The sequence below is a fragment of the Cricetulus griseus genome, chromosome 5, assembly GCF_003668045.3.
Source record: "Cricetulus griseus strain 17A/GY chromosome 5, alternate assembly CriGri-PICRH-1.0, whole genome shotgun sequence".
Lineage (NCBI taxonomy): Eukaryota > Metazoa > Chordata > Mammalia > Rodentia > Cricetidae > Cricetulus > Cricetulus griseus.
This window is the reverse complement of record NC_048598.1, coordinates 119,852,937-119,874,006: the sequence shown is the minus strand read 5'-3', so window position 1 is coordinate 119,874,006 and position 21,070 is coordinate 119,852,937. Positions and strand designations below refer to the sequence as shown.

At 39.8% G+C, this 21,070-nt stretch overlaps 1 protein-coding gene across 6 annotated transcripts in view; it reads right to left on the bottom strand.

Annotated features, from left to right (window-relative positions):
* The window catches only part of Numb (NUMB endocytic adaptor protein), a 104,245-nt gene that overhangs the window by 83,026 nt on the left and 149 nt on the right, over window positions 1-21,070 (bottom strand). Inside the window, exon 1 of one of the 6 annotated variants that reach the window (XM_027418455.2) lies at window positions 20,906-21,036. The exons of the other annotated variants lie outside the window; for them this stretch is intronic. The gene's annotated coding sequence lies outside the window, so the exon portion shown is untranslated. Of the gene's footprint in view, window positions 1-20,905; window positions 21,037-21,070 lie in introns of those variants that run through there. 6 annotated transcript variants of the gene reach the window in all.

Sequence of the window (21,070 nt, the reverse complement as noted above, 5' to 3'; positions counted from 1 at the left end):
TTCAAGTGGATTAAAAACTTAAGGATATTCACCCTGGATGAAAACAATATATCAGGGGTTAGAGAGATGGCTCACTGAGCACCATGCTTGTGATGCAAGCATGAGTTTGGATTCCCACCACACCTATTTTAAAAAGTTGGGATGGAGGGAAAGGTCTGTAACCCAAATGCTGGCTGTAATGGAGACAAGATGACCCCTGGAGCTTGTTAACCAGCTAGTTTTGCCAAATTGATAAGCTCCAGGGTCAGCAAAAGACCTTGTCTCAAAATACAAGAGTGACTAAGGAAGACACACACATCATGAACCCATCTTCCACATGCAGAAAGAAGCACACATGTGCAGCCACACACATATGTGCGCACACACAAGCATGTACAACACCTCATAATAAATGAATTTTAAAAGAAAATAGCACATCAAACGTTAACAGTCTTTTTATCCAGTCAGTGGAAATCTTTGACAACACTGCTAATTTTTGCTAAAATGCATATATGTAAACTAAAAACAGTAAAATTCAAAGGCTGCTAATAGTTTACACAAGCATTTTTGTTTACTTTTAATACTTAAAGCAATCTTACAAGACAAATATCAATACTGTTTTCATGTTCCTATATGAAATGTAATCTCCAAAGGGTCAAAGTCACAGAACACTGTCACAGAGAAAAGGTGTAGTGGTTTGGATAGGAATGGCCCCAAAGACCCATGTATTTGAAACCTCTACATGTGCACCATAACTATAAAGTTACTCACTTTGTTTAGCCCAGTCTGTGGGGTTCATTGTAGGAGTTTAGCCCAGAATAGTTAATCTCCTATTATGTAAGCATGCAAAACTGCTTTAAAGGGGGGGGGGTGATCAAAGGAAGGAGGAATGGGAGAGAGTGGAAAAACAAAAAGAATTCTATAAAACCTCAGCTTAATCAAAGTACCTTTACCCTTTTACACACACACACACACACACACACACACACACACACACACACACACACTATCTACTTTTTTAAAAATTTACATGCATGGGTGTTTTGCCTACATATATATATGTGCACCACATGGGTGTCCAAGGAGGCCCTAAGAAGTTGTCAGGTCTCCTGGAGTTAAAGATGTTTGCCACAATATGGATGCTGGGAATCAACTCTAAGTCCTCTAGAAGAGCAGCCAGTGTTCTAAACTGCTAAGCCAACTCTCTAGCTCCCAAAGTGCCTCTAATCTTATGCAGTCACTCACCCTCTGAGAAACATTTATTTGAAGTTGACTTTTCTCTAAGAACAAATATATGATAGGGTAGCATACTGAATTAGCTTTTATTCATAACTAGCAGATTAACTTCACCTTCTAAAAAGTATTGTGCTGTGTCTCTGACTTGATTCAAACACCCTCATGGTTCCAAGCATTTATATGCACACATCGGCTTACAGCATAAAACAAAAATAACACCAAGGGCACACTCTGGGCTTGCTGTAGTAGGAAAAGGGAAATGCTATGTCCTATTATTTCAGCTGAAGGAATAAGGAAGTAGGATAATTTATCTGCAAGCTCAATCATAGACACCTCTCTAATGGGCAGAATAATACATTCAGTTTTTCCAAAAACATAGTACTAAATAATAGCTTAAATATTAGTCTCTCCTCATTCAACTCAGAACATTTAGGAAAAAAGAATAAGTAATTTAATTGATATATCTGATAATGTAAAAAACTTTTCATTCCAGGCACTGTTGAGCATGCCTATACCCAAGCCCTTGGTTAACTCAGAGGTGGGAGGATCGTCTGGGAAGCATAAGAGTTTTAGGTCTCAAATCATCCCTATCTCAACATAAAGTAAAAGCTTCTGAATTCATGGCTGAAGTTTTCATCCTTCCTTTTTGTTCCTCAATAACAATCATGGTCGCCTAAGCCCATACCCATGCCCTAATTACCACGTTCAATACTGCTTCATGAACACTTTGCCTTTCTCCTAATTCACTCTATTGTAACTTTTATAATGATTTTTCTATGACAACTGCACATACGAATTTCAGTTATTTCAATGGAAAGATATGTTATAGAGCTTTAAGAATATCAATTATGTATTTCTTTAAGTATTACTGTTAAAACAAAGAATAAAGCAAGTTGGTAGTTATGTTCTTTAAATTTTCAATTTACCATGACAAACCTCTAATTTGAAATTGCTAGGGTAGATGGGCGTTGGCGCACACCTTTAATCCGAATAAACTAAAATTAAATTTAACTGTCTCAACCCAAATGTGTCAAAACATGTCATAATTCTCAAAACAGCTGGCAGAAATAGTGATGATCAATGAACAAGTATTTTGGAGTTACTATACAGCCGTCTAAACAGAAAACCAATAAGGAACAATAGAACCCACTTGAAAATGTAAGAGCTATATAGATAAATAACATAAATATGTAGATATATAAATATAGATGTATAGCACCTACTATACAACAGGCACTGCTGTAAGAATTTATATATTTATGTTCATAATACTAAGATATATATTTATGTTCATAATTTTATAATTATAAAATTATACTTCTAATTTTACAGATGTAGATTTTAAAGACTATAGAGGTTTCCAGTCAAGATTGCATAGTAAAATTTCCCAAATAAAATAAAAATATATCACATAAACCAGGCACTGGGTGGTATACACCTTTAATCCCAGCACTCAGAAGGCAGAGGTAGGCAGATCTCTGAGTTTGAAGCGAGTTTGAGGCTCGCCTGGTCTACAGAGCAAGTTCCTGGACAACCAGAGTGAAACCCTGAATCCAAATAAAGAAACAAACAAAAAAGTATCAAATAAATAAGGCACAGCTGGCTCAAAACATCATGTAAGTACCTTTCGGATTGTGTGTGTGTGTGGGGGGGGGACGGATATAAAGAGAAAGCAGGGCTGAAGCCAGGAGCCCACAGGGCAAGAAACAGGCCGTGGCAGTGGGAGTTTGGCTCCATATAAGAGAGAGAAATCTACAGAGACTGGGGTAGGACACCTTATAAAAGAGTAAGGAACAGGATATAATGGCACACAACTGTGTCTAGACTGGGGAGACATGATCTTAAAAACCAAAACAAACAAACAAAAATATCAACATTGCCTAGAGCTGTGGCTTAAAAGAAGTAACTTGGGAAGGACACAGAAAGATGGCTCTGTGGGTAAGAACACTTGCTGCCAATCGTAACAACCTGGACCCCCACGGTGAAAAGCAAAAATGTTTTCCTCTGCCCCTCCACTCGTGTGGAGAAGTGAGCACCTGCACCTATGCCCACACTCACATAAAATAGATGCTAAGAAAAACAATAAAAGAACTCCCAGAAGTCCCTGGAGAACTTGGATAAATCTTCCTAATCAAGGGGGGAAAACCCAGTCACCCTCTGGCTCTGTAACTAATGGCAGTAGCTACATCATCATCAATATCTCTGCAGGGAAGGAAGTCTAAAGTTGGTTCTAGACTCAGGGTTCAGAGGCAACTGTAAAACTGCTACACAACAAGAGCACCCAGAGGACAATGAATTGTGAATCTCACAACAGAAGACCTAACTCAGGCTGTTGTATCCTGACCCATATACCATTCTGCATTTCCTAACTCTAAGACTACTCCATGCTCCATCTCCTTTCTCAGTATTTATGAAGTTCCATCACTAAAGGTAGCTACAAAGAACCCAGCAAACTTAAATTCTCTCTATTCTGCCAATAAACCTTTAAATGAAATAAAATTAAAAATAAAATAAACCACCTATTTTTAATGGTAGTATTGATAACTTTAAAAAATCCAAATTTTACTCAGCTAAATAAGTATCTTAATTTGCTGGCTCTAAGCAAGTTCAAGTGACATGAGGTCACTCCAATTTACCCTCCTTACATCCAGACACAAGACTTTCCCACCATTAGGAAAGGAGGGATTTCCACTTTTAGGATGACACAACTAAAAGGCTCTAAAAAATTTAAAAATAGTCTCCACAGAGAATAAATAGAAATGAGTTCCAAATGTATACTTTAGTCAAATAAACACCAAATTACTATTCCATAACCTATGATCTGCCACTAATTAGCCATTCAACTTTAGGTAATCTACCTGGGTCCAGGCTCTAAATCTATAAATAAGACTACTACTAAAAGGTCTCTTAGTTGGAGCTGGAGAGGTGGCTCAGAGGTTAAGGGCACTGACTGCTGTTCCAAAGGTCCTGAGTTCAATTCCCAGAAACCACATGGTGGCTCACAACCATCCGTTATGAAATCTGGTGCCCTCTTCTGGTGTGCAGATATACATGGAAGCAGAATGTTGTATACATAATAAATAAATAAAATCTTAAAAAGAAAAAGTCTCTTAGTCTCTTCTAACACTGTAATCTTTTTTTTTTCTTCTCCGAGACCTAACACTGCAATCTTTAAAAAAACAAAACAACAACAAAACAAAAACAGGGTCTCACCATGTAGTTCTGGCTGGCCTTGAACTCAGAAAGATCTATCTATATCTGCTGGCTGGAATTAAAGCTTGAGCCAACACACCCACTCTTTTAAAGACCTGCTATGAATGTAACATTTGCATAACATCTCAAGAACTCCAATGATTTTTTTTCCAGTGCTAACGATGCCTCTATAGCACATTCTCCTCCCACAAGTGACATAAGCTGAATCTAAAAACAGAGTTTGAGATATGCTTCTGCAAAATTGTTGAAATAATTTCTTCTTCCTTTTGAAAGAAGATCTCTATGAAACCCTGGCTGGTCTACAAGATATTATGCAGCCCAAGCTGGCCTTGAACTTAAGGTGAATTTCCTGTCTCTGCCTCCCAAACACTGAAATTACAGATGTATGCCACCACACCCAGCTCCAAAATACTTTATGTGCTATAACTTTGAAATATAACTAATATATATTAAAACCCAACTTTTTCAGTGTATATGTAGCTTTTATAGCAATCAGGATAGACTATTCAAAAAGTTCTCTCCAAGGCCCAGTGCAATCAAACCCTCCTTCAACACCTGGAAACCACTAGATTTCTGTCCCTGCAGTTTTACTTGCTTTAAAACATAAAGGGGGGCCGGGCGTTGGTGGTGCACACCTTTAATCCCAGCACTCGGGAGGCAGAGGCAGGTGGATCTTTGTGAGTTTGAGGCCAGCCTGGTCTCCAGAGCGACTGCCAGGATAGGCTCCAAAGATACACAGAGAAACCCTGTCTCAAAACAAAAACAAAAACAAAAAAAAACAAAAAAACATAAAGGGGGACCAGAAAGATGGCTTAGTGGTCGGGGCTTAATGGTCTAGAGGTCCTTCTAGAGGACCCAAGTTTGGATCCCAGCACCCAAGTCAGAAAGCTCACAGCTATCTGTTAACTCCAGCTCCAGGGAATTGGTATTGATACCCTCTCTTCTGGTCTCTGTAGATACCTACACACACGCACGCACGCATACACAAATAAAAATAAATACATCTAAGCCAAGCAGTGGTGGCACACACCTTTAATCCTAGTACTTAAAGAGACAGAGGCAGATGAATCTCTGTGAGTTTGAGGCCAGACTGGTCTACAAAGTGAGTTCTAGGACTGTTACACAGAGAAACCCTGTCTCAAAAAAGCAAAAATAGGTAAATAAATAAATCTACAAAAATGTTCTAGTGGAATAAACTATGCATAGCTTTATGAGTTTAGCCTCTTTTACTTAGTGTAATACATTCATTCATACTGTAAAACAAAGTGCAAAATATTATTTCATGGCATGGAAGTACTGAAGTTTCTTAGCTTACCAGTTAAAAATACATCTGGATGATTTCCAGTTTGAGGTAATTAAGGCACTAGAGCATATAAGCTTCTGTGTGACTTTATGTTTTCATTTTACTTGCATACATATCTAGAAGTAGTACTGTTGGATCTTTGTGATAATTGTACATTTAGCTAGGTATAAAAATCTGGCAAAATGTTTTAAAAAGAGAGTATACCAACAATGAGTTTTTTAATTGCTTTAAGGGAAAATAAGCTTAGACCTTATGATGGTTCGAATGAGAATGACCCTATAGGCTCATATACTTCAATGTTAGTTCCCAGTTGATGGACTGTTGGGAAGGATTAGGAGTTGTGACTTTGTTGAAGGAGATCTGTCACTGAGTGTGAGACCCAATGTCTCTCTATGCTTCTGTTTCTCTCTCTCTCTGCCTACTGTCTAGGATTCATGATGTAACCAGCCACTGCTCCACTGCCATGCCTGCCTTCTTCCAGCCATAATGGACTAATCCTTGGAAACTGTAAGCAAGATCCCAATGAAGAGCTTTCTTTTATAAGAATTGCCTCGGATATGGCGTCTCTTCACAGGGATAGAACAATGATAAATACAGACAGACCTTATGTCACAAACTTCCTAAAAAGATCCCAAATATATACAGACATTTATCAAAGGCATTATTTTTCCGGTGACCAATTTAAAGGAAGTACAAGTTTAAAAAAAAAAGGAACTTGGTTAATACATTTATTAAATAGATGAAGATTTCATTTATTTATTTATTTATTGTTTTTTTTGAGACAGGGCATCTCTGTGTAGCTTTGGAGCCTGTCCTGGCACTCGCTCTGGAGAGCAGGCTGGCCTCGAACTCACAGAGATCTGCCTGCCTCTGCCTCCCGAGTGCTGGGATTAAAGGCATGCGCTACCAATGCCTGGCCTAGATGAAGATTTTTAAGACTTTAATGTGTCATATTTGAAATCACACAATCACTGGATATAGGTGTGTATGCTCAATCCATTTGGCTACAATGTAAATTTAAACTGTTTTAAGGCTGTACAAATTAGATATTCTATTGTTGATCCTCCAACTCACTTGGAGTTCATCTAAGCTCTCGAAAGTCATTCTTTGTTTTTAATGAGGTGAAATTATAAACCCTCCACTCTTTTCCTATCAGTCCCCAGTTTCATTTCCCTCTTTATCCAACTCAGATTTCACAGCTCATCAATATAGTTATTCCTGTCCCTCACTTCACTTTTGTCTCTCCCCTTCATATTTTCCTAGCAAAACTGCAAACTTTCCCTCTGACTTCAATAAAGCACTGAAGAAAAACCACACATCCAGAAAGAATAATTATAATAATTAACAATTATTATAATTAACTTCGATCAACAACCTCAAACAATCTCCTCTAGTGAGAATTTTTCTTCATTCCCTAACCATCTAATACTTTCCCTAACTTTAATCTAAGATGCATTTTGGCCATTGACATGGTGTAGCAGATAAAGATGCTTACTGCCAAAACTGACAACCTAAATTCAATCCTGGAATCCACATAGTGGAAGGATAGAAACAACTCTCACAATTTGCCTTCTGACTGCTACATGCACAGCATAACATACAGTGTGTGTGTGTGTGTGTGTGTGTGTGTGTGTGTGTGTGTGTGTGTGTTTACATGGGTTTTGAAGATCTGAATGTAGGTCCTTATGCTTGCACAACGAGAAACAGCAATTTAAATTTGAGCCATCACTATCACAGAATGATATGTTCTAAAAAGAAGGCAACATCGAACTAAAGCAGTTTAACACTGAAAGTTAAGAGTATGAGATCTGGGAACAAACTAAATATGAATTCCTGTTTTCACCACTTACTCTACAATATTGGAAATAGTTTATTCTCTATACCTCAAAGTTTTAAACTGGAAGATAAAGATAAAATAGCAACCTGTAAGGGTTGTTGAGAGGACTAAATTGGTAAGTAGATACAAGCTACTGAGAACAGATCCTGTAACACATCATTAACTACTGCTAGTGTTATTATCTAACTCCCTGCAGGACTATCACTTCTTATATGTAGATTAAATACAAAAATATTCCTCCAAGCAGATCATGAGACTTTAATGTTCCTGAACCAATGAATGATTGCACATACAAAACTCAAAAAATACCTAAAAAAAACCAGCTTTACTATTCATTTTGTCACTTACGTTACCAAAGCTCCCAATAGTGAACAGTAAATGTTTAAGCCCAAAATTCAATATGAATTATCACAGTGGCATAAAACTTTGAAAAGTCATTTACTTGGAATAGCCACTTTTCATTTTATTTTTAATTACAAATTAGCCTTTGCTTTTACTAGATCCACATATGATAATAAACATACTTGCTAAGATATTTAGGACCTTGGGAAATGGCCCTGTCACAATAAAGTGTGTGTTGTGCATGTATGAAGACCTGTGTGGATCCCTAGCATCCACATAAAAAGCAGAGCATGGCAGTGTATTTCACCAACAACTCTAGCTCTGAGGAGGCAGAAACAGGAGGGTCCCTGGGGCTTGATGGCCAGCCCGTGTAATGGAATTGGTATGTTCTAGGTTCAATTAGAACCCTGTAGGGGATGAGAGGGATGGGGCTGGAGAGATGGCTCAGTGGTTAAGAGCACTGGCTGCTCTTTCAGAGGACACAGGTTGAATTCCCAGTATCCAGCACTCACAACTGTCTGCAACCTCAGTTCCAGGGAATCCAACACCCTCTTCTGTCCTCCATTGGCACCAGGCATGACTGTGGTGAACACACACACACAAAATGCCCATATGCACATAAAACCCAAATACAAAATACATATATTTATCAGTAAAAGACAGATATTTTATATAGATATGGATATATCTATATCTGTAATAGTAGTCAGATAAGAGATCCTTTTGCTTTTGCTTTCGAGAGACATCCAGAAGAAATAAAGGTCTGTTAAAATCCTAACTTGAGAGATGACTGCTCAGTCACAAAGAGCACTGGCTGCTCTTACACAGAATCCTAGTTCTATTCCCAGCATTCACATGGCAGCTCACAACTGGCTGCAACTCCAGTTTCAGGAGGTTTGATACCCTCTTCAGTCTTCCACAGGCACTGTATGCACATGGAACACAATCCAACATGCAAACAAAACACCCATACATGTAAAAAATACAAGATTTTTTAAAAACTCTTAAGGAAAACACTGAAAGTCCAATTTAGTGGTGAAAACATGGCTCAGTAGTAGAACACTTGCTTAAAATGTATAAGGCCCTGGATTTGATCCCCAGCACTACAAAAAAAAAAAACAACAACAAAAAAAAAAACAAATAAACTATACGTGTGTGTGTGTGTGTGTGTGTGTGTGTGTACACATTTTAATAATATATGTGATAGATATATATTTTTTTAACTCTACCTCAAGAAGAGAGTTCTACAAACTTTTCTTTCAAAATGCCAAGTAAATCTCACAAGTTGAAAGATATTTTCTTTTCTTGATAGTATTGGAGATCAACTCTGTGCCTCACAAATACTAGTATTCTACCACTGATGAGCTACATCCTCAGTCCACATTTAAAAACCAAACACAAAGTTTTCTATTAATGTTTGTATAGAACCTATGTGGGTGCATACATGTTGTGGCATGCACATAAAGGTCAGAGGACAACTTTGTGAAGTCAGTTCTCTTTCTACCTTTACATGAGTTCCTGGGATCAAACTCAGATTGTCAGGTTTCCAGGGCAAGTGCCATTATCTACTGTGTCATCTACCAGCCCCACTGTTCATATTTTTAGCCCAAGGAAGCCAGAGAGCACATCAAGTCCTTGGAGCTGGAATTATAGGTAGTTATGAATTGCCTAAAATGGCTGCTGGAAACAGAACTCTGGAAGAGTATCAGCACTTTTTTTTAGATTTATTATTTTAATTTATGTGTATGTGTCTGCATTTGTTTATGTGTACCACATGCATGCAGGTCACCACAGAGGTCAGAGGGCAATGGATCTCTTGGAACTGAGTTAACAGTTGTGAACACCTAATGTGGGTGCTGGAACTAAACCTGTGTCTGCTTCAACAACAGCAAGTAATCTTAACCACTGAGCCATCTCTCCAGCCCTGAATAGCAAACACTCTTAACCAACAAGCCATCTCTTTGACTCCCCTATATGAATTTTTGTGTGGAGATGTATTTTTATTTCTACTGGATATGTATCTAATAGTTATATAGCTGGATTGTATGGTAAGGTTTTGGGGTTTTTTTTGGGGGGGGTTGTTTTTTTTTTTTTTTTGATTTTCTGCCCATGTGTGTGTCTAAAATTGGAAACCTTTATGTGGGTTCCAGGGATAAGTCTCAGGTGTCCAGGTTTGTGTGGCAAGTGCTTTTAACCACTGAGCCATTTCACAGGTCCCATTCTATGCAGTTTTAAAAAGTAGTTGCAGCATTCACATTCCCACAGGCAATGAGAATACAAATTTCAATTACTTTAGTTTTCTTTTCCTTTTGGTATTTTTTAATTTATTTTTGTTTGTTTGTTTTGTTTTTACATCCCAACCGAAGTCTCACCCCCCTGACCCCCCATTCACCCCTCAGTTTCTCTTCAGAAAAGGGCAGGCCTCCCATTGATATCAACCAGTCACGGTATATCAAATTGCAGTGAGACTAGGCACCTCTATTAACACTGGACAAGGCAACTCAGTAGGAGGAGAGAGACAACCCTTGCTCCCACTGTTAGGAGTCCCACAAGAAGACCAAGCTACACAACTATGAGATGTGTGCAGAGGGCCTTGAGGCAGGCTCTCATGGTGCCCAGGCTGACCTTCAACTCTACTATATTGCAGAGGATGACTATGAATTCCTTTTTCTCCTCCCTCTATCCCCCAAATATAGGGATTACAATTGTGCCCCATCACACAGATTCTTCACATCCTCACCAGCACTTGTTATTGCTTCCGTCTTTTCCCGCCATGCTGGGGAAGGACATTTATGCAAGAGACTACCCTCATTCATGCAAGAGACTACCACTGAGTGTTATCTTCCCTTATTTTTTATTTGTTTTAATGTAGGTTACACTACATAGCCCAGGTTGAACTTAAATTTATAGTTCTCCTACCTCAGCCTCCCTAGAACTGAGATTACAAGCAGGTGTGTGCCACCATGTGTAAGACCACCTATAACCATTCCTGTAAATGCAAAGTAAATAGATATCCTAATAAATACCAAGTAGATTTGCATTTCTCTGATGGCTAATGATGTTGAGAATTTTTAATGTGCTTATTGGCCTTTTGTATCTTTGAGGAAATGTCTATTTAGATCTCCCATCAATGGATTATCATTTAAAAATGAATTGTCTTTTCATTGTTATGAGTTATAAAATTTCTTCTTGCAAATCTTTCCTACCATCTATAGGGAATTTTCTATATATTTCCTATATTACATATTCTCTCAAAGTATCTCTGTTATATATTTTCATATTTTCTACCATTTATGACTTATTTTTAGGTCACTTTTATATATAGGTGTGGAAGGATCCCAGCTCAACTTTTTATGTATATTTATCTAATTGTCCCAGAGCTTGAAATGCTGAGACAGGAGGAATGCTATGAGTTCAAGGACTAAACAGCAAGTACCAGACCAGAAGGGCTACAGAACAAGACTCTATTGAAAACAAACAATAAATAAAACCATTAATAGTAGTATTAAATGAAATCATTCAATAAAAGCAATGATGTTAATAAAATCATTAATGTTCAACTTTTTCTGAAAAGAGAGTATTTCCTTCCCATTCTTAGCAAAAAATTACTTGTTTGGAAGAGGTTCTGGTTATATGCCAGAGACACAGCCTCTAACTATACAATAAAATACTGGTCTAATTTGCCTTGAGTTTTGTAATCCAAGTCAACAAAAAAGCCAGAACCACAAAAACAACATTAGTTAACTGCTTTAAAATGTAAGTTTTGCCAGGTGTTGGTGGCGCATGCCTTTAATCCCAGCACTAAGGAGACAGAGGCAGGCAGATCTCTGTGAGTTCAAGGTCAGCCTGGTCTACAGATCGAGTAGAGCACAGCCTCCAAAAACAATACAGAGAAACCCTGTCTCGAAAAACAAAACAAAAAAGTAAGTTTTCATTTTGTAAAGATTTTATTTTTGTGTATATATGTGTTTCTCTATTGTGAATGTTTATATATGGTGTAGCACCCACAGAGGCCAAAAGAAGGTGTTGGATCTCCTAGAACCAGTTACAGGAGGTAATGAGCTGCCTGCCATAGGTTCGAGGAACCAAACTCTGGTCCTCCACAAGGGCAGTATGTGCTCTTAACCACTGAGCCATCTCTCAGCTTCTTATGTAAATCATTAAAGTCCATTTTTTTCTTAACTGCCAAATAGCACATGATTACAAGATCTGGGATACTGGCCCACCTTATGCTTACCACAAACAAAGCAATTACAAAAAGCTTCTCATTTATTTATCAACATTAATCTGGTAATGAGTATAGAATCGATTCAATTTTATAGGTGAAAAAACTGAGTTTGAGAGGTCTAGTAAACTATCCAATCCACACATTAATAAGGTAAAGATAATTTGTTTATACAATTATAAAACTTGGATTTTGTCCATTTTATCATGCTTCATCTAGACACAATTCACATCTTTTCCAATTTTACTATATGACAGATACAGATATTCCTCTGTAGTAACCAGGCTAATCTGTGTCTCTGTAAGAGTCCAGATTTGTCTTTGTTTTAAGAAGGGAACAGGGGGATTATCTTAATTAAGGGATACTAAGAACTAAAATGTACTCTGGTTGGATTCATTGCTCACTGGCTCATATGTTGAACTCTTAGCAGCCACATGGTGGGCACTGTTTGAGGGGATTGTTTCACCTTCAAGAGCTGGGGCCTAGACAGATGAAGCAGGTTTCTAGGCGCAGGCTGTGAAGGGTCATAGCTCAGCCTCATTTCCAGCCCAAGTTCTCAATTCCTGGTCTGCCTAGATGCAACAGACCATGCCGGAAGCACCAATCTCCATGGACAGAGCAGCCATGCTTCCCCTGAGAAGATGGACTGATTTCCACTAAATCATGACTCAAAATCAACCTCTCCTACCTTATTTTCCCAGAGTGACAAAGGTTAACTAATACAGAAAATTGGTTTCAGGAGTGGGGCTACTGGTGTAATAAGCCTGACTGTGTGGTTTACAGGCCTTTGGAACCAATTTGTGGAAAGATTGTGGAAGAGTTCAGATCAGTGAGCTAAAGAAGTCTTGGAATGCAACAGAGCAACAGGCCATTCTGGTGGGAGTGTGGAAGGATAGAATGCCATTAGATATGCAGACACCAAAGACCTATCAAGTTTTGAGGGAGAAAAAGATATACTAGGAATTGGGCAGGAATAGGACAGGCCCAATTCATGTTACATTCTGAAAAAAAAAAAAAAAAACAGTCTATATTCCATATCCTGATTAATTTGGGTGAGATTGAATTAAAAATGTATTAATTATTTGGCAGAGAAAATTTCAATACAACAAGCATATAGGCTGTAGCAAGTTTATTGCTGGCTGCCTTCAACTAGGTTTTCAGTGAGAATTCTAAGCCAAAATGGGGCAGAAAGACATGAAAAATGTACAGCTTGTCAAGGAAAAAAGTATGAGAACATTTCAAGTTGCATCTGAGGTGAATATGGACAAATGTCCATACTCAGTTATTAAACTGACTATACTTAAGAAAAGCCACACATGCCAGGCAGTAGTGGTGCACGCCTTTAGTCCCAGCACTTAGGAGGCAGAGGCAGACGGACCTCTGTGAGTTCGAGGCCAGTCTGGTCTACAGAGCAGGACAGGCTCCAAAGTTATACAGAGAAACCCTGTATCAGAAAAATAAAAACAAAATCAAAACAAGGAAGGAAAGGAGGGAGGGAGGAAGGAGAGGTAGGAAGGGAGGGAGGGAGGGAGGAAGGAAGGAAGAAGTCAAGTCATACACTTTGCAAGACCCCATCCATAGGAAGCTCTGGGGTATAACAATGCAAACTCCTTTGGAAAAATCTTCAATTAAAAAGGAGAGTGCCAGAGCAGTGGTGCCCTGCTCCAACAGGGCCACCTAGGATTCACCCACCCAGATACTCAGAGACTGTTACAACTATGACAAGTGGGAACCAAGCTAGGTGCTGAGCTGGCAACAGAACCTGGCACCATCCAGGTGGTGCTGATTTTGGAGGCATGCCTGTGCTAAGGTTCCAGAAAACAAACCAATGAGGCCAGGCAATATGTAAACAGAGAAGGCTCTACAAAGAGGCCCCGAGAAGGTGATACGGGGGGCTTTGAGGGTGAAGCCTAAATTGCAATGAAAGCCTAGCATGTAGGAGATACTAGAAACAGGAGTCACCTGCTGAAAAAGCTACAGGTGTTGTGGGATATTTGTATACTGTGTGAAGGTGTGTTGCTGTGATTGGTGTCATAAAAAGCTGAATAGCCAATAGCTAGGCAGGAGGTATAGGTTGAACTTCTGGGCAGACAGAGATCTGGGAAGAAGAAAGGAGACACCAGGAGAGGCGGGGAGGCAATAGGAGATGCAAGATGGAATAGAGATAACAAACACCCTGTAGCAGAATGTAAATTAATATAAGTGGATTAATTTAAGTTATAAGACATAGAAACAAGCCTAAGCTATAGGCTGAGCTCTCATAATAATCATTATTTGGGAGCTGGTGACCCAAAGAAAAATCTGACTACATACAGGTACTGAGAAGAGCCAGCTCTAGAGAATGGCCACCACATGTGCTACAGAAGGGCAGAGCTCCAATCCAATGAAGTATGCAATTCTAAACCCAGAAGCCAGCCAGATAAGGAGTTACAGGATTTATAGTTTGCCCTGATGAGTTTTAGTCTTGCTTCAGTCAATTTCTCCTTGTGTTATAACTTCATTCCTCCACTGTGCATTGGAAGTATGCAGTCTGTTTTTATTTTATAGGTGCTCACAGCTAAGAGTTTGCCTTAAGTATCACAAATGACTTTGGGCTTCAGACTTTAGTAACTGTTAATATTGCTACAATTATGTAGACTCACGAAATTGAACCAAATGTATTTCACATTATGAAATGGTACCTGCATCTATAGGGACAAGGACAAAAATATGCTGTAGTTTAGATGCAAAATGTCCTTTAGGCTCTGTGTTTCAACACTTGGTATCCAAGTAGTGCTATTTTGGGGAAGTTGTGGAACCTTTAGAAGATGAGGTCTCGTTGAAGGAAGTGGGTCACTAGGCAGTAGGTATTGAGAGATATACAGGTCAGGCCCAGTTCCAGTCCAAGCTCTCTGCTTCACAGTCTGCCAAGATGTTTCAAGCTACAACACAGGTTCCTCCTGCTATAGATAGAGCCCCAGCCACCATGCCAAACCCTGCCATGATGAACTATATCCCTGTAAGCTGTTAGCTACAAATGAGCCCTCCTCCTTTCAGCTGCTTCTTTCTGGGAATTTGTCACAGTTATAAGGAAAGTAATACATTCTTTTTTTTTAGGGGGTGGGGTGCATTTGAGGCAAAGTTTCTCTGTGGAACTCACTTTATAGACCAGGCTGGCCTCTGTCTCCCATGTGCTGGGATTAAAGTTGTACACCACATCACCAGACTTTAATACATTCTTATACTAGAAAGCAATAATGCTGGGGGGAGGGGAGGCTGGAGAGATGGCTCCACAGTTAAGAGCACTTGCTCTTCCAGAGATCCTGAGTTCAATTCCCAGGACCCACATGGTGGCTCAGATCATCTGTAACTCCAGTTCCAGGGGATCTAATGCCCTCTTCTGACCTCTGAGGGTACCAGACACACACAGTGCCTATACACATATGCAGGCAAAACACTCATACATATTAAAAAATGGAAATAAAAGTAGTAATCCACAATCCAACTGAAATGTACACTTTTAAATTTTAAAAGATGCCCAGGAAGTTTTTTTTTTTTTTTTTTTTTTTTTTTTGGGTTTTTCGAGACAGGGTTTCTCTGTGTAGCTTTGGAGCCTATCCTGGCACTCGCTCTGGAGACCAGGCTGGCCTCGAACTCACAGAGATCCGCCTGCCTCTGCCTCCTGAGTGCTAGGATTAAAGGCATGCGCCACCAACACCCAGCGCATCTTAAGTATTCTTAAGGCTGGGACTAAAACTCAGTGTTTAACTACTTGCCTAGCACATATAAAGCCATGGGTTTGATTTCCAGCACCTCAAAAAGTAATTAACTAAAATAAGAAAAAGAAATAAAAACATAAAGTAGCAACAGACAAGTGGAGAGAGGAGTAGGGGTATAGCTCAATAGTATAACATGAGGCCCTGGTTTTGATTCTCAGTACTTCAAAAACAAAACAGAGCCAATGAAACAGCTCACCCAGTAAGGAACTTGTTGTAAAGTCTGCACACACACATAATTTCAAAATATATCAGTAAATGGAAAGAAACTGAACTTCTGGTGGAAGAGAGGAGGAGAAGTCACCAAACGTTAATGACTAACACAAAAGCTCCTTGGTTAATCCTGAAATTTCTTATAAATCCAATTGGCTAAGACAAGGCTGTAGCTCAGTGCCTAGCATAGCCAAGGCTCTGGGTTAGATCACCAGCACTAAGAAATGAGGGAAGCATAAATCTTAACGGTCCTGTCCATCTTCTCATCCACCAGGACTCACAAATCTCAGTCTATTTACTTGTATTCTAGCATTATTTCCTGAGTGGAAGAAAACAGTTATGGGAAGCAGCAGAAACCGAAGAGAACTAAGAATAAGTCCATGCAGAAAGTTGCAAATAGGATCATCCTCCTTTACATATGTCACTCCAGGAAAACTGCCAAGAACAGCTCACTCCTCTAACCACATTTCCTGCAGATCCTCCAGACTCTTCCTTAAGCATGTCAGTATTCTCATTCTCCCTTAATTTCAACCCTCCTTTTCCACCAAGACTTCAAAATGCATAGTTTATATTCTCCAAATCCCTCTTCACCTATGTCTTACTCTGAATATGTATCCTAAAGCCCTGTACAGTATTTCTACATCTAATGATTAAATTCACAGTATGTTATAAAACCAAAATTTCTAAATACCAAGGTTTAAAAAGCTTCTCAAGTACTTTATTGAATACAATACTTTTCAAAAAAGGTGGTAAGTTTATTATAGGATCTTTTCTGATAAAGGAATTCTTGAAGTAAATTAAAAGCCAGACAGAGGGAGTTTGTGCTTTTACAAGCTGGATTCCCAGGCACCAACGTTTCCACAGATTTTACCGTACAAGCAGCTGAGAACAGGAGAAAGAAAAGGCTGAACAGAAGCTATTATAATAGAAGAAGAAACCTACCTGAAATAGAAAATCAAATAATTAACTATTACTGATTAAAATTGCATTTAAAAATCACTTGTCTAAATAAGCCTTGATAAGTGAAAGTGAGTCTCAAGTACAGTTGGGAACAGTTTCTTTGGGATTTAGAATCTATCATGTATTCAATGACAGATTAGGAAGTTTCACTACAAAATGAGTTGGAGCAATCAAAGCTATTCCTAGATAAGTATGATTAAATTATGGGTGAATAATACAGTAACTGAATAAAGTCCAGTTACTGAGCAAGTAATCTAAGTGCTCAATGTCCAACATCATGAGAAGTGAACTTTTATATTTTTCTCCACACTTACAACTTTAATTCTCCCATCACTTAGTATAAAACTAATGATCTATATAAATGTACAAAGACTTAAAGGACAGTCATGCTAGGGGTAGGACTACTACATTTAATTCAATGTAAAAAAAAAAAAACTGAACGCTTACATTTTTGGAAGTTTGTCCACCCCAACCCAACCCACAAATAGTGAATTTGTTTTGTGAAAAGACTATTTTTGAAATCAAACATAAAATGATTATATGTTTTCTGGCCTTCTACTCAGAATTTTCTTGGAATCAAAATTTTAGTTTGGAACCATCTGATATAGAACTAAAAAAGGAGAGAGAAAAAACTAAAAAAAAATACTGCTGCAAAGCTACAGCAATTATTTCTTCACAATTCCATAAAACATTAATGAAAGGTTACATAATCCCCTGGATTAAAGATTTTTTTAAAGAGAACTGCAAAGATCGTCTTTTTCAGTTTTCAAAACTGCTTTCTTTATTCTTATATCCATAAAAACAGATCTAAATCAGTTCCATCTAGTTTGAAAATAAGCCATCTAGTAGTTTTCAATTTTGTTTTTGTTGTTCCTATAGCTGTTGTTTGAGAAAAGGTGTGAAGGTGCACATCTTCAATCCCAGCCAGCAGGAGGCAGAGGCAGAGGCAAGTGATCTCTTTGATTTTCAGGATAGCCTGGTCTACAGAGCCAGTTCCAGGACAGCCAGGCTACACAGAGAAACCCTGTCTCAAAAAAAAAAAGAAAAAAAAGAAAAGAAAAGAGAAAAGGGCTTGCTATGTAACCCAGGCTAGCCTCCAGCTAATATCAATTCCCCTGCTTCATCCTCCCAAGTGTCTGAATTATAATTGTGCACCATCATGCCAGGCAGCCATCTGGTTTTTCAAGAGAAAAAGCTAATCCAAGAGTAGCACAAAGCATTCACAGTCTTATTACAGCTTTAAATACATACATACTGTAAATTACATCTAGGTTTCTCAGACAAGGTAAGTTTACAAGATGAACTGAACCTAGTTCACTCAGGGAATATAAAACCCACCACAACAAAAGCTCCTTTACAACAAACATGTATCTCTGTGGTTAAGCTTCTACCTCATCAATACTTCTTTCTCTACCCCCGCCTCATGCCTCATTTTGTTCTTTTGAAGACTGGTCTTATTCTCCAGCCCAGGTTGGCCACTATCTTCCAGCAATCCTCCTGTCTCAGTGCTGCTGAATTAGTCTCTAGAAATTAGCTATCTTTTCATTTTTCTCTCTTGAAATGTTTATTTTGTGCTTGTTTATCTTCATACAGGAAATATTCTAACACCAGTTCAATTTAGAGTTAATAAATCTATATATGTATCTTTTACAGTACAGTGGTTAAAGAAAGAAAAACTGGTAAACATGAGGGCACAAGAGAAAAAAAGTGGGCCATCTGAGAAACACCACTGTTTCTCTGCCTCAAGTTCCTCTTAAGTACTCATGCCAAAGAGTCTCAATAGCCAAAAAAGTTCCACAGAATTAGAGGTACAATACAATATATAATGAGATCAAACAGACATACCTTAATAGACTATCGCCACCTGAGAACTACTACAAAAGATAAATAACTTAGTAACTTAATATTGAAGGGTTGCTTCTGCCATACTGCATGACTCAAAATAGTTTGTCAAACTTTTCTGAAGTTTGTAAGAAATATAAGAAATACAATGTGACCTAAAACATATATAAGAAGTTTCCCTAAACAATATTTTTCTTCACCAAATGCAAGACTAGTGTAGTTTAAATGCCTGTGGTACAACAATGGTTTTCTAAATTACTAAGTATATATAATCTGATTTAAAAAAAAATACTAAATAAAATATTCTGGGATTGAAGAAGTAGCACTCAGTGGTAGAGCCCATGCCTAGTATGTGTGAGATATTGAGTATCATCCACAGTAAGGGGGGGATTCTTTATAATAAGATGTTCTCTGAATCACCCACCCCTATAATCCCCATAATGTGCTTCTACTGTCTCTTCAGCCAGACAGGCAGGTATCCTGGTATTTTAAGGTTACTATTTATTACTATTTTTCATTAAAGCAAGTTGTTCTCAGAGTATGATCCCTTGAAGAACATTAAGCATCACTTGAGATAACTACAAATTCTTGGACCCCACCCTAGGCCTACTGAATCAGAAACCTAAGGTGGAGCCAAGTTGTACCAAGCCAGCAAGCGACTGCGTTTAAAATCTCGGATCCTTCTAAGTAACAACCCAGTTACTGAGTTCTGCACCAGTCACTACTCCAAAAATTCTACAAAAATTCTACTAATACATAAATTATTTTGAAATGCCTGTAATCCCAGCACTCAGGGGATGGAAGCAGAAAGGATTCTCTGTGAGTTCAAGGCCATCCTGGTCTATACAGAAACCAGCCATGACTACAGAACGAGACCCTTTCTCAAAAAATGAATGAATGAATGAATATATACAATTTAAATCCCATTAAGTAAAAACTGAAGTATTACCAGGTGAGTGATGGTACCAGCATTTTTATTTTCAGTTCAGCAGAGCATGCCTGTCCACTTCATGAATATCCTCTTTGAGATCAAGTCTCAGTTTCACTCCTTTAGTTCAGCTTCTCCTCCCCTTTTCCTCTCAAATTCCCCCAGCCTGTTGATGTCCTTATTTTCCAGTATTTTCGCTGTCATTCTAAAAGTAACTTCCAAAGCCCTAGCCTCCGAGACACTTTAACCTTGCTTTTAAGGACAGTGTCGCTGGTCCTGCTTGGCATATTAGGATAATTAATTAATTTCTCCTCTTTTCGGGAAGCCCTCACTGGCCCCATTGTTAATCAACTGTCCTGGCCAGCTTCCACCAGACCACTGACCCACTGCCGGCCAAGTTTCGCCAGATCTACTAACTCCCTTCCTCCAGGGAAATTACTCTTCCCTCTTACCTCCATCCCATTTTGCTTAGGGGAACTTCCACTTTCCCGACGAACCCTTACCCTAGTCGCAGATCCCAACTCCTACCGCTCCAAGCCTTCCTTTCACTCGGAGGGTCTTCAGTCCCGACTCCAGTCCCAGACCCGCTATGGGGGGCAGGGCGCTGCGGTCCCTCCCGGAGCAGTTAGTTCAAGGTCTCCACCCCGCAGACCCTTCCTTCCTCCTGCGACCGCTGCTGCCCTTCTCGGGCCGGGGCCGGGGCCGGGGCCGGGGCCGGGGGCGAGCGGGGGGGTCGCACCCAACTCGGTGCCTTTCCTCCGCTCCCTGTCACCCCGACCCCGGCCTCCCACGGTCTCCCCCACCTCCCACCGCTCTCCGACAGGGGCCACTCCCAGTTCTCTCGGTCCCCACGGCTCGCAGCGCACCGAGAAGCCCCGGTATCTCCTCGTCTCTCCGGCCCCAGGGGCCGTTCGCTCCCGGTCGCCCCCCGCTCGCAGGCTCGCAGGACCCCAGGCGTTCAGTCTCTTGAAGAAGCGGCGCACATGCCGGCCTCCCGTCACTGCCCCCGGGCCGAGCCGCTGGACTGCCCAGGGGACCTCCCGGCCTGCCCCGCCAGGGTCCCGCGCCCTACCTTCCCAAGGCGAACTCCGCCGGCAGGAACCCAGCCGTTCTCCCGCCGCGTCGCGCCCGGCCCCGAAGCGACCCGGCCCGCAGCCCCGGCCCCCCGGCCCGCGGCCTCCGCCTCCGGAGCGCAGGGCTAGAGTTTCCGGCCCGCCACCGCCTCCGCACCTCGGGC